We start from the raw sequence: 13,944 nt of genomic DNA, 5'->3' as shown, positions 1-13,944 counted from the left end.
ACAGAAATGACATGAAGAGTGTACTTTCTCCTGTACAACTTGCCTGCCGGTATGACATCACACAAGCTGGTGACCATAATGTGCTGTGGAGCACACACACACACACACACACACACACACACATCAATCAAAGTAACCTAACTACTAAGTTCACGGTCAGATATAGTGCATATTTTCGAGATTGTTCTAAGCTCATTGTCATTCTGAATGTGCAATTGACCGATTTCGTGATCGAACCATGCCTGAGTTCGTCTTGACAAGTCGCATGTACAGTAAATTTCATCACAATTTAAACAAAGCTGTTATCCTTATGCTTAACATCAGATTAAAATATTAAGTAGGTTAATATTTCAAAGTAAATTATGCCGATATTACCCTTGCATTGACCAAGCTCACATGTAATGTATAGCAGCATGCCCGGCATACTGATGCTAATGTTGTTCATAAACACAGGTTCTTCTGATACAACAGGACTCGAACCTGGTAAATCTGGTTCCAGTAACTAATCTGCCTACCACATGTCCACCATCATGTAAGTCCAGCAATGGATTTAATTAGAAATAAAGGTTTATGTAAGTATAATGAATGCTTGGTATCTACCATTTTTTAAAATTGTATAACATAATGTGCTTAAAGAATATACTTTATGCAAGTGGTTCTTTTGCAAGATATACCTGGGTTATGTGCAACTACTAAATATTAAGCATGAACATAATTTCAACGTTGACTACATTGTAGTGCAAGACTAGATTTGCAATCGTTTAGCAGATAGTCATTTTGCCATCAGTGCACACTAAAGTTTGGGCTAATGAAAATATAAATGTTCTTCAAGCAACTTTTGTCAGCATTTCTAAACATGGAATATGGGGATATAAGAACTAATCTGTATTGAATGCACCCACCATCCCAATCAATCCGATATTACACAATATTACTGTACAATTCACATAGGGTAAGATGCAAAGGAAGTTGTATATAAATATGACATATTTTGTAAACAAGCTAACATCAATATGACCCCCTCTTAAAGTAATAAAAATGATATGCCCTCTATAATTTTCCCTATATCATATCTAATACAAAATGTATAAAAAAATATAGGCTCTCTATAATTTCCCACATCTCTCCTATTTGAAACAAAAAGCCTCTAGGCCTTCCATAAACTCTCCCATGTCACCTATTTAAAAATGAAACCTGGGCTCTCTATAACTGTCTCCATTTCTCCTATATTCCCCCCCCCCCCCCGAAAAATAATTTCCCCCATCTGTCCGATTTTAAACAAATAAAATACCCGTAGGTTACTTATAGTCTACTCCATCTTTCCTATTTTAAACCAAAATACCCCTAGGCACTTTATAATTCCCACCATCTTTCTTATATAAAATAAACAATCACCCCCACCCTCCTCTGAAACCAAAATGCTCTCTAACATTTCCCTCATCTGTCCTATTATAAACAAAGAAACCCCTAGGCCTTTTATAATATCATCCATCTCACCTATTTTATACCAAGAAAAACATTTACACAAGGCAGGGTCTAACAGAACATGAATACATATTTTACAATTCCTTATAAACAAAATTAATTTCTATATCTTCCTTTCTATAATATCCTTATCCACACTTTTTAAACAAAACTACCTTCACAAGGTATGATGTAAAAGAACTTTATAAGACAGAATTTTAGTTACCCATCAATAAAAGATATAATCTCCCCATGTCTTTGGTACCAAGCTATAGACTTCATTATAAATAAATTCAACATCGCTAACTCCGTCTAAAATGTTCCCATACTACCCTGATATCCTATTTATAAAATAAAAAAACTATCTTCCATTCTACTATTATTATAATCCCATATTATTACTAGTCAAGTATAAGATGACATAGCAATATGCCACTACATTGTGACCCCGCAATAACACGGTAGTTGGGAGTCATAAAACCCGACCGCGTTATAGACCGAACCGTGTTATAAGCATCAAGGTCATTTAACTTAAGAAAATTATGCATGTACCCACAAACAAAATTGCGGGGAGGGGGTGTAGGTTATAAATGCGGGCTGTAAAATACGTGCTTCATCGGCACAATTATCGTCTTAAATTGATGCATATTAAATGAGAAATACACCTGTAGTGAAAACAGAAGACATATATAATAGTTTACTTTATTTAGAGAACCACGAACTGGTACATATGCATGTCTAAAGTATCAACACCGTTTACTCACCCTTAAACCTCATCATATACATTGAATCCACAATACAAGTGATTCCATCGAAAATATTCACACACACAGCTTTAAAATATTCAATAATTTTGTCACAGGTCATATTGGTCTGAATTCAGTGGAAAAATATAGCACAGTCACGTAACGAACGAAGAAGCACGTTTACTTTTCAGTACGTTCCAATGCGGTAAAATTTAGTTTGAGTTTTAAGCCGCCGTTGGTACCCTTCGTCAGCATAAACATTTTCCCTACAAAAAGAAAACTTCCACGGCACAGTTAACGTGTTCCATTCACGTTGGACAATGCTAAAATCCGTCACTCCATCAGTTTCGTTTCAGTGTGATACTGACTTCCTTTGATAAAAAGTTCTTTGTTTTTATTGAAAGATTGAGGTCGGATTTCTTTGATGAAGGGTGCATGCGTTATTGAAGTCATCAATAAAGGACAGCTTTGGAAAGCCAAACACATGTCCATTTCTTATTGTGGCGGCAACATCATATGACTATATTGCATGACTGTGACCGATTTATTTTTTCCATTTGCCGAGTACGTTTTCATAAAATCAGTGCTTCAAAGGTAACCTTTTTCTTTTTAAATTTCAGCAAAGTATTTTATCTGGGTACATTTTTAAAAAGGAATTGGCCGTCTTTTTTTTGGGGGGGGGGCACCAGACAGATCCCCCCCCCCCGACTTTACCAAAGAGTAAAGTTGTTTTATGTGCGTATGTTTGCCCCCGATATGTTGCTTGTATTCTTTAGAAAAGGATTCCGAACAAAAATATGTTTAGAGTAAATTTTGTCGGGGTATTTTTTAGAGCCCTAGTGTTTTCTACAGGTTTGATTTTCCGAATCGGTTTCATTCACCGTCTTCAAAATGTCATCACAGGTTTTCTAGTTGACCTTGGCTAGAGGTACCCAACATCCCGTGTGTGCAATATATGTATAATGCTATATTGTTTGTATGCTATATGATGTATTTGTTGGGATAGCCATCTATTTCAAATTTTACCCAGTTGTCTTATTTCTTTGAGGAAAATATAATTATTATATATTTATATAATTTTTTTTTTATAACTTTAGAATTTTGCCGAAGAACGGTGCGTTAATTTTTGTAAAAATAAAGCCTGGTGTTGTATATGTGTGCTAATATGTGTCGTTCTTCGTTATAATTTCTCTTTTTAAAATATATTAGGTCGGCAGGCCTCGAGTTGGGATCCATACTCATTTTTACTCCTCTGTATTTCTCACCGCTCGAGTTGGGCCGCCTTTTCAGTTTTTATTTTGAGCCAAATGAACCCGCAAGATAGATTATTATTTGAAAGGAAAAAGAAAAAACTTAAACAAGAAAAGCTATTTCCCTTTCGGGTAATATCCTTTCAGGCTAGTATCATAGCTGTCCCTCTCTTTCGTCTCTATAAAAGTGTTGTTCTAAAGAAGTGTTACTTGTTTCATTTTCATATGACTATTACCTGTCCACAGGCTTTCATTGTATCGATTATGTATTCTGTTACTGCATAGAGTGTTTTTTTTTTTGTTGTCAAAGTTACCTTCTAAATATAATATGTTTTGGTATCTTCTTTTTCCCTCTTACATATTTCAATTATTAGCTTTATTCTTTTTTCTTTCCTTTCTTCACGTTGTATCATTGTATGATTTTTTGCTAAACATTGCTTTTTTACACCGGACATTTCGGCGGTTTTCTGATCATATGCCGTCGCACTGCAACCTCTCCTGTCAACCACGCATTATGCATGTATTTGAAGCAGAGGCTTTGTATTTTAAGCGAACCTAATTTCATCCAATTTCCCCAAGCCCTTTCCCAATTTACATATAAGTTTTCCTGTTCTACTTTGTCTTTTTTTGTTTGCTAATGATTGTGTCCCTTAGCCATTTGAAAGTTAATTTCTCATCCACCTCCCACAGCTCTTTGATATCCCCATATTTTTTGTAATAATTATTTTATTCCCCTAAATTTTCTTGTTACTTCCAGTTGTTTAACTAACTTATTATTCTGGTATGTATTTTCTGTTTCTTAAAAAAAAGAACAAAAAAAAAACAAAACAAACAATATATGTATATTCCCTCCCATGGTGATTTTGGTTCTGCCGATAATTTTTTAAATCTGTTTAATATCTTCGCGTATTTAATTATTGTCGGGTTCGGTATTGCTAGCCCCCACCCCCACCCCCTTTCCCTCGATTTGTAAAGTGCTTCTTTTATATGCAATGTGTTTTAAAATCCCATATATATTATATTATTGGATTATCAATTTTATTTAATATTTTATTACCTATATCAATGGATTTTAATATGAAGTTTACATTTGCATACATGTATGTTTTGGCAACTTGGGCCCGTTCCAGGAGGCCAAGTGGCGTCAACGCCCAGATATTTACACTTTCATTTATTTTTTTCCCATCATTTTCTTATAATTTTCATTTTCTTCTCCTTTCCCGAAGTAAATTCCTAATGCTTTGACTTTTTCTTTAATTAATTGGGTAGGTAAACCAAAGTGTTTGCCCTGCCAGCTTCATATTTTAAGAATTTCATTTTTTTCCTGGTTTATTTTCGACCCTGAGGCTTTGCCAAATTCTTCAAATTCCTTTTCGAGGTGTATGAAGGATTCTGGGTCTTTTATAAAGTTTGTGCAATCGTCAGCGTGTTGTAGCATTTTTGTTTCCTCCATTATTTTTGGAACTTAAATACCTTCTGTTGTCTTGTTCAGTCTTATTTTATTGCTAAAAATTTCTATTGCTAATAAGTATAATAGCATCGATAGTGGGCATCCCTGCCAAACTGATATTTTAATGTCAAATTGCTCTGTTCTGGCTCCATTAACCTTTACTCTTAAAGTTATTTTATTGTACAGGATTTTAGTCCATTTTTAAAAATTTATTCCAAAACCAAATGTTTCTAATACTTTTTGTATGTAGTTATGTTCCAATCTATCTCCTGGTTAAAAAGTACCATAGCACCTTTTGATCCACTTTCATTTATGTAGTCTATTATTGTTTTTTTACTTAATATGTTGTTCTGTATATCCCTCCCTTTAGCACCGCATGTTTGGTTTATATTTATTATTGTTCCCATTTCCATTTTGATTCTTTCTGATAATAGTTTACATAAAATTGTGTAGTCTGTGTTTAGGAGGGAGATGGGCCTCCAGTTTGTTTAGATCCTCTCTATCTCCCTTCCCCTTTTATATTAATGTAATAATCCCTTCCCTCATAGATTTTGTCAAGGTGTCGTTTCTTAATAGGATATTGTTAAACAACCCTTCTAAGATGGACGACAACTCGCAGCAGAATTTATAATAAAATTCCGCTGCGAGTCCATCTCCACCTGGGGATTTTCATTTGGTTTGCATTTTTATAGTGTTCATTATTTCCTCTCTCGAGATTAAATCATCACACAAGCCTTTGTGTTCTGATGAGATCACTTCGCATTCTGCATGTTGTAAATACTTGTCTATTATTTTATCTTCTATTTCCCCGAGATTTAAATAAGTTTGTATAGATTTTTTTTACATGTTCCAAAATTTCTTTTTTCTCTGTTATTTTCCCATTTCTAATTTTTAGGCTTTCTATACATCTATGTCCCCTTCTTCTGAGTTCTTCCCTTCTGTACAGACCCTCTGCCATTTTATAGATTGTGGTGAATTTCCCGGCTTTTATTTCTTTACTTTTTTGTTCTTCCACCAATATTATTCTTGTTTTATTTTTTAGTATTTTTTTTCCAGCTCTGGTGTATTCTCTTTTTATCAATTGTCTTTCTATTGTCTCTTTCTCCATTTTTTGTTTAGTTAATCTATTTTTTGAATATTTTATTTCTATTTTGTAGAAGTATTTTTTAGTTTGTCCCATTCTTGAATGATTTCTATGTTTCTTTTCTCTACGAATTATTTTGTTTCTTCTTTTATTTCTTTGATGAATTCTAATGATTTATTATTTAATTTCTACGTCCCTCTACCCCATTTGTTTATATGCTTTATCTTTATTTCTAAGTATATTATTTTATGATCTGATACTTTAAAATTTACTTTTCCTGCCTTTTAGTAAATCTTTGTATCGAAGTTTGTACACATAAATGTATCCAGTCTGCTTCCTTTATTTGTTTTATATTCATATGTGAATTCCCGTCTTATCATGTTTAATTTTCTATAATTATCTACAAATTTGTGTTTATTAAAAACAAATTATATTTCTGGTTTGAATCTTAAATCGTTGGTTGTTAAATTTCCTGTCCTGTCTATTAAGTCCCCCACCCAATTAAAATCTCCCCCTAGAATTACATTCTCTGTAGTATATTTTTCGAGATATTTAGATAGTTTGTCTATGAATTCGTGTTTTTTTATATTTGTTTGCTGGCATATAAACATTGACAAAATGTGTTCCCTCAATTATTATATGCAATAATCGCCCTGTAAAAAATAGTCCCTCCTCTTTTCTTTCCCATTTTGTCCCTTTTTTACTTTTTATCAAAGTTGCCACTCCCCCTCTCAAGTCGTTACCAGTAAAATTATTTTTTTATTAAAATTCCGTTTAACTTTTCCTCACATACTGATATCAGTTCATTTGTAAATCCTTTGTGTGTTTCTTGAAAAAGCAAGATATCAAAATTTAGGTTTTCATTGTGCTGTTTTGCGGAGTATCTGTCAGGTTTTCGTCTGTTTCATTTGTGTTATCTATAATGCATACTGTCTCTATGTCTGTTATCGTTTCCCTTGTGTTTTCCGTTTGTTGCGTTCCGTCCATGTCACTTTCAATCTCTGACCCAGTTCCGTTGTTCTCGTCGCTGTCTTCTTCATCTTCTATTTCACTATCATTTTCGCTATCGCTGTCACTTCTGTTATCCGTTTGTTCATCTGTGTCATTTCTCCATTCTGCTTTCTTTTTCTTTCGTGTTGTATTTCGTAAGAGTTTCTCCTCATTGTTGTTATGTGCTGTTTCTGGAGTGTCAGTTCTTATTTCCTCGAACACTCCATCCTGTGATGAACTTGATCCTGATAGTACTTTCCTTTTCCTCTCCATCGTTTGGTGGATTGGTGTTGACGTTATCAGGGTCATCCCAGAGATCTCTAATTTGTCTTCCGTTTCTTTCTCTTCCTGTAGTGAGTTTCCTTCCTCCTACAGGAGTGCAAACCTTTTTTTAGAGCAATTTGCCCCTTATTGGGGAAGGCTTGGGTGCCAGTCTCATTTGGGCTCACTATGTTTGCTCATTCTGTTTTCTTGTACTTGTTCTGTTGGACTGGTTATTTCCCTTTGTTCAATTTCTCTACATGGGCTTGTTATTTCATTATCTTTTCTGGTCTGTGCTATTAGTTATATTATGTGTGCTTTACTCTCTTGTTGTTGAACTATTGATGTTGGTGTTGCTGCTTTACTCGCGTATGTGGGTTCTTTATATACTCTAGGCTGGGCCTTGCATTGGTTTGGATTATGTTCGACTGATTTACATTTGGGGCATGGTCTAACCATTTCGCACCCTCTATACCAAGATTTCAATCTAAACCCCATAACATAGAAGTAGGTAGGTATTTTCCGTGCTTCCTCTTTTGGCATTATGAGTATTCTCACCCCGGACTGTATGGGTCCAAAGCCCCATATGGTTGCAAATTTGTGTGTTTTGACCTTAGTTCCCAATTTCCTCTCTATCTTTTCTTTATTTCTTCTGTACCGATTTCCAGCGGTAATCCTGATACAAAGATTGCCATGATCTTCTCTTCAATTTGTCTGCTAAATGCGGAGTTGTCTCTACCTGTGCTGTCAGTCCTTTCACCTCAATAGTTTTCCATGTGAGCTATGGTACCTTGTATTCCTTAGGATACAATACATATTTATTGTATCCTCCGTTCTGCAAACCGTCAATCTTTCCGATATCTACTCCCATTGTGTTGAGGGCAGTTAAAATCTCCCCTTGCTTGGGAGCATTGCTTATATTTCCAAAGTTAATAGTTTGGCAGCCGGGTTGGTGGGAGTGGTGGTGGTGGTAAGCCAATAAAACCCTGTTTTCCACTTTTGTTTGAAAGTAGTCGCTCAGTTGTGACCCACTGTGTTTGCTTGAGGCGCCTATTATGCCTAGGTCCATGTTTTCCTGATCCATTTTATCTTTTGAATATTACTCAGATTTTGATTGTAGTTGCACAATGAGGTCTCACACCACTATTATTAGAAGTTAGTATACTTTTTCATTGGTTCGAAAGAAACAAGGCAGTCAATGTGAACTAATTTTGTGCACAATATTTTTATCACTAGATTGTCAATTCAGATGTTTGTGTCGCTCAGGGTCCCGAGTTCACAAATATAGAATTTAGTCCAAAATGAATGTAAAAAAAGATATAGCAAGAAAAAATTAAGTATTTGTTTCCCCACAAGGGGGAAACAAAACACAGTGCAATTTAATATAATACAAAGGTTATACAAAAACATCTGACCTGTCTTGAGTGTTAATCACTTTGCTCCCACTTGCTTGCTTAGGTTCATGGTTTTCGCTCTCGTCAGTTTTACCCGCCGACCTGGCGCATCATACTATAGAAATGATCCCTAACAGTATGATCGTCGTTTGGACTATTCTAGTTAATGTCCCTCCATGTCTTTTGAATAAATCAATACGTAAAATGTAGTTTTTATTATTTTTATTATTTTTATTTTATACGTTTGTGGTAGCAACGTGATGCTGCCTTCCATGCATGCGTCTGAAAATTAACAAAGGGTCAACGGACGATAGAGACGCAGGTGTTCAGGTTTGATGAGAGGGATTATTACAGAAAATGTGAGTGTTCTGAATGATTTAATTCTGAGAGAAAAGAAGATGAATTTTACTTACCATCCACATACAAATGTCAGTGTTTGTAAGTATATTAATTAATGGTAAGCGGCCGAAAATCCGATGAAAGATAGATTACGAGATAATGTCTCGTCCCGTTGATCTCCGTTACCAGAAATGTCAACAACAAAAAGCGGATATTTCACAACATAGTAGAGGTGCTAGATGTCATGATAAGCGGATTATAATACAACAATGCACTGTTTAAATGGTTTGTCAATATGGACAAAGAATTTGTTTATGTAACAATATATACATTTCAGTGCATTTTATATCCAGTTTGCGGCTTACTTTCATGTGGCCTCTGAATTTCTGCACTCCAAACCAATGGTTGTATATAAAAGTTTAAACAGCCAACAACGTCGCCAATATAAAAAATCGTCACATGGTATGTTTTGCCGCCAATAAGGAAAAACAATCTAAATTTGCGACATTGGCGAAGACCTACGCGATCCCAGAATGCACTTTATATGCGTTATTTTTCATACTTTTAAGAAGAAAAAACTACCTTTTCGTGTACGACAAAACATACAAAATTTCAGGAGCCACGCCACGATCGTTTTGTATTATTCATACGAGATCTCTTCCCCAAAATGATAATAGTTTTTACCTTTTTTCGTAATTTTAAGAATTTTAATATCTTTTGTACAAGAAATATACATGTATATGAAATTTCGGGCGCAATACCACGACCGCATTATATCCGAATTCGTGTTATAACGAAGCGCGCTATAGCGGGGTCACGCTGTATTTATTTATTTTGGAGCATAACAGGACAAGAGGAAATCAACAACATATCATGATTTGTATGAGATTCTCAGGACAATGCTGGATGCAATGTTAAAATTGTTCATCGATTTTAATCTTTTGTAAATTCTATTAAGATGTTCAAGAAAGTGCTATCAAAATTAATTTTGAAAGACGAGTTTTAGAAATTTTAGCTAAATTATTACAATTTCCACAGGCAGCCAGTTATATTTTTATAGCATAAGGATATATTTCTTCAGTGATAAGTTAATAAAATCAAGCATTATTTTTTAAAACATTATTGAACAAACACAGTGTCATTTGGCATATCTACATACACTGCTAAAATTCAATCAACATCCATTGTCCATAATATTGCCTTCCATCAGGGATGTGCCAAAACATTACCATGTTACAATACTGAACTAAATGATTGGACATCTTGTCTTACTTTACAATGTTGTAAAGCGTTAGAATAGGTAAATGTTTATAAAGCTAGTTTGTACATGAAGAGTAAGGGACTCTTAACTAATTGTTGGAATAAATGTTGAAAATCTAGTCTTTTTTAAGAATATCATCTGTGATCTGATGGACAAAAAAATTTTCATCAAAACTGTAATAGACACAAATCTGTGACATGGCTTAGTCACAAAATCAAGAGAATGACAAAACATAAATCAAGACTTTACAACCAAGCTACAACAACAAACCAATGGACTGAATACAGATCATTTCAGCAACAATCCAAACTAGCAGAGATCAACTATATAAACAACACCATTCATTCAAAAATGACCTGACAATAAAAATATATACCCGATCTGGAGATATGTTAAATAAAATACAAATTCTGCATTCCACCACTAAAGAAAGAAGGAACCTTAGTAAATGATAGCAAAGTTCAAGTTCAAATACTTATTGGTAAAATTAAATCAGTTTTCACCAAAGATATTTAAAACACTAAGAATTTTTTATTTTTTTACACATACAACCTACTGGTACCATACCTTAAGACAACAACAAATGTGTTTGAAAATTGTTGTCAAATATAAAGACTTCTAAAATAGTTGGACCACACAACATTGCCAGCTTAATCCTAAAAATGCTGTGCCCACCAACTCGCCTCTTGGCTGTGAGCTATTTACCAATTGTTGGCTGACTTTTTAAACTTAAAATTAAATGCAAATGTAGCTCCAGTGTTGAAAAATGGAGACCAATTTCACTCTTATCAGCCACACGCAAACTTCTTGAGCATATATTTATAAGCATCTTCTTAACCACTTTGAGAAAAAAAAAAACTAGCTAAATTAAACCATGGCATAAGATTGGGATACTCCTTTGAAATGCAACAATAATGAATGACCATCTTCAAAAGAATAACAAACAAATACAAACCGACATGGTTATACTAGACTTTTCAAATCTTTAGATACTGTGTTTCATCATAAATTACTGTTCAAATTTGAAGACTATGGAATCACTGGGCCACTGTAATGCTGGCTAGAGAGGTTTTGACAAAGTGGCACATCCAAGTGGTGTTAGATGCTGAATCATCTGAAGCAGTTACTGTTTAATATGGTATCCCTCAGGGAACTGTGCTAGGACCACTCCTCTTCCTTTGACACTTAGATGATCTTCCAGACTGTGTGAAATCTCAGATTAGGTTGCTTGCAGTTGACTGTCTCCTTTACAGGACAACCCAAAACAAAATTGACCACCATATGCTACAGAATGGTCTTACAGCCCTCAAAAAAAAGGGTGGCAGATTGGGTTGACCTTTAATGCCACTAAATGCTATGTCATGAGTATGACCAGTAAAACAACAAAATCAAGTCATCTCTACACCTTATACAATCATATACTACAATAAGTGAAAACACATATATTGGATTAATATTATCTGAAGACTTCAAGTAAGAATCTCTTAACATCAAAGCGACCAGTAAACCAAACTCTTCAGTGTCATTTTTCAAAATAAACGTCATCAGACACTGTCGATAGACATTCATAACAATCATGTATCCAGCAATGTGTTGGAGTATGGTTGTGTCATCAGGGATCCCTATTACACCAAGTGTATTAAAGGAGTTGAAAAAGTTCAATGCCAGGCAGCAAGATTTGTATCTGGTAAATACAAAACCATTGAGGGGCCCCGAGTGGCCGAGTGGTCTAAAGTGCTCTCCATTACGGATCACTGCCATCTCACCTCTGTCTGCATCGGTTCGAGTCTCGGATTCGGCCAATGTGGATATGTGAAAAAGCTTGCCAGTAGCTTCTCATGGTTCGGTGGTTCTTTCTGGGGTTTTCCCAGATTCTGTCTCCAGCATTAATGCTGGCCACCATGTATAGCCTATCATGTGCTGAAAAAACCCAACAACAAACAACAATAAAACCATTGAAGCTGGATGCACCACCGAAATGTTAGATGACCTAGGTCTACCAACACTCCGAGACAGACATAGTATGATTCAAATGACATACCTTGTTAAAGTGGCCATTGGGTTAATGCTGGTTCTCTCACCCAATCTATTTCAAAAACCAATACTAAATACACATCAAATCAAAGACAAATCTTTTCCTAACTTTTTAACTAAAAACCACTTCTTGAAACAAATATCTTTACAAGCACTTGAAAGCTGAAAAAAGACCGACTTTGCTTGACCTTTACTTGAACCAGTCTGGTGGCTTACTGGCTAGAGCATCCACCTCAGATGCACAAGGTCACGGATTTAAACCCCCGACAGTGTCATACCAAAGATTTATAAAAAAATGTACTAACAGCTGCCTCACCAGGTACTCAGCTTTAAGACGTTAGTGATGGGACTGTCAGGATAATGTGACTGATTGGGACATCATGCTACATGTCTGCGGCATGATGCCTCAGTGATAGATATCGCTAAAAACTGCCTCACTACAGACACGTAGCAATACGATTGAAAAATTGTTAAAGCTATGTTAAAAATCTAAATCACACACACATACCTTTACTTGATTTTAACACAAATTTGTATAGAAAATTAAAGGTCTTAAAGATGATATTTACAAATGATGTTAGGGAAATTAAAACCAATGGTCCACTTTACTGATGAACAAATGGTGAATAAAATTAGATTTTTAAGTTTATAAAGATGCAGTACATTCTTCCTTTAAATAATTAAAGGGAACCATTTATATTTTTTAAAAGGTAGAAAATGACTGTATTTAAGCCGTAAAATCTGATTAAAATTTTACATAACTTGATAATGCTAATCTTTACTGTTAATGTAGTCAGTAGTTACCTTTAAAGTAGTCAATAGTTACCTTTAAAGTAGTCAATAGTTACCTTTAAAGTAGTCAATAGTTACCTTTACATCAATGAAATTTGCATGAAGAATTATCTCTTATTGGTCTTTACTGGCCAAAAAATTAGTATTTTCCACTGTAAATTTGATAACAAGCAAATCTGATTTCCATTCATCAGTGTATATCTTGTATGTAATATCATGCAATAATGCTTCACATTACACTCAATCATTGTCACCTATCTGAGCATGGGTGTTACAACTATACGGTCACAAACTAAGTAACAAATAAAAGGCTTGGTTGTTACAACTATATGGTCACAGAAAAAAGGCAAAATCCCCCAAGTTTTGTAAAGCTCAACAAAGAATTTAATTTAATTTAATTTAAGAATTCATTTACTCGTGAGTCGGTGGTTCTTGCCTGGGTTTTCCAGGGTTCTTCCTCCACCAGTTATACTGGCTGCCATGTGTAGCCTATCTTGTGCTGAAAAATGGCATTAAACCCTAGAACAACAAGAATTCATTTAAGATGAACGAAAAGTTCCTCATAAATTTCAAACACCGGAAATGTACTGGTCCTGAAAAGAACCATGACACAGTCAAGAACTTCTTAGAATAGTTTATAGCAGTTTTAGAATAATATTATAGTCCAAAATAATAAGCACTTTCTATTTTGACTGAACAGTCAAAACAAATAGGACCACTCTGGTAACCTAGTGGTTAGAGTGTCCACTATGGATGCAGGATGTCATGGGTTTGAATCCCGGTCAAGTTATAACTAAGACTTAAACAAATGGTACTAACAGCTGCCTCACTACGCGCTCAGCATTAAGATGTTAGTGTTAGGGCTGGCCGGCCTGGTGT

The 13,944-nt window shown here is 34.8% G+C and overlaps 1 pseudogene; it reads right to left on the bottom strand.

The window, feature by feature from the left end:
• Positions 1-8,686: 8,686 nt before the first annotated feature.
• Positions 8,687-8,785, bottom strand: LOC149774157 (small nucleolar RNA U3; annotated as a pseudogene).
• Between the last annotated feature and the right edge of the window lie 5,159 nt (positions 8,786-13,944).

This window comes from Sinohyriopsis cumingii, unplaced genomic scaffold (genome assembly GCF_028554795.1).
Source record: "Sinohyriopsis cumingii isolate HCF-2022 unplaced genomic scaffold, ASM2855479v2 utg000426l, whole genome shotgun sequence".
In the NCBI taxonomy this organism is placed as follows: Eukaryota; Metazoa; Mollusca; class Bivalvia; order Unionida; family Unionidae; genus Sinohyriopsis; species Sinohyriopsis cumingii.
The sequence above is the reverse complement of the archived record's forward strand: the minus strand, read 5'-3'. Positions and strand labels throughout refer to the sequence as shown.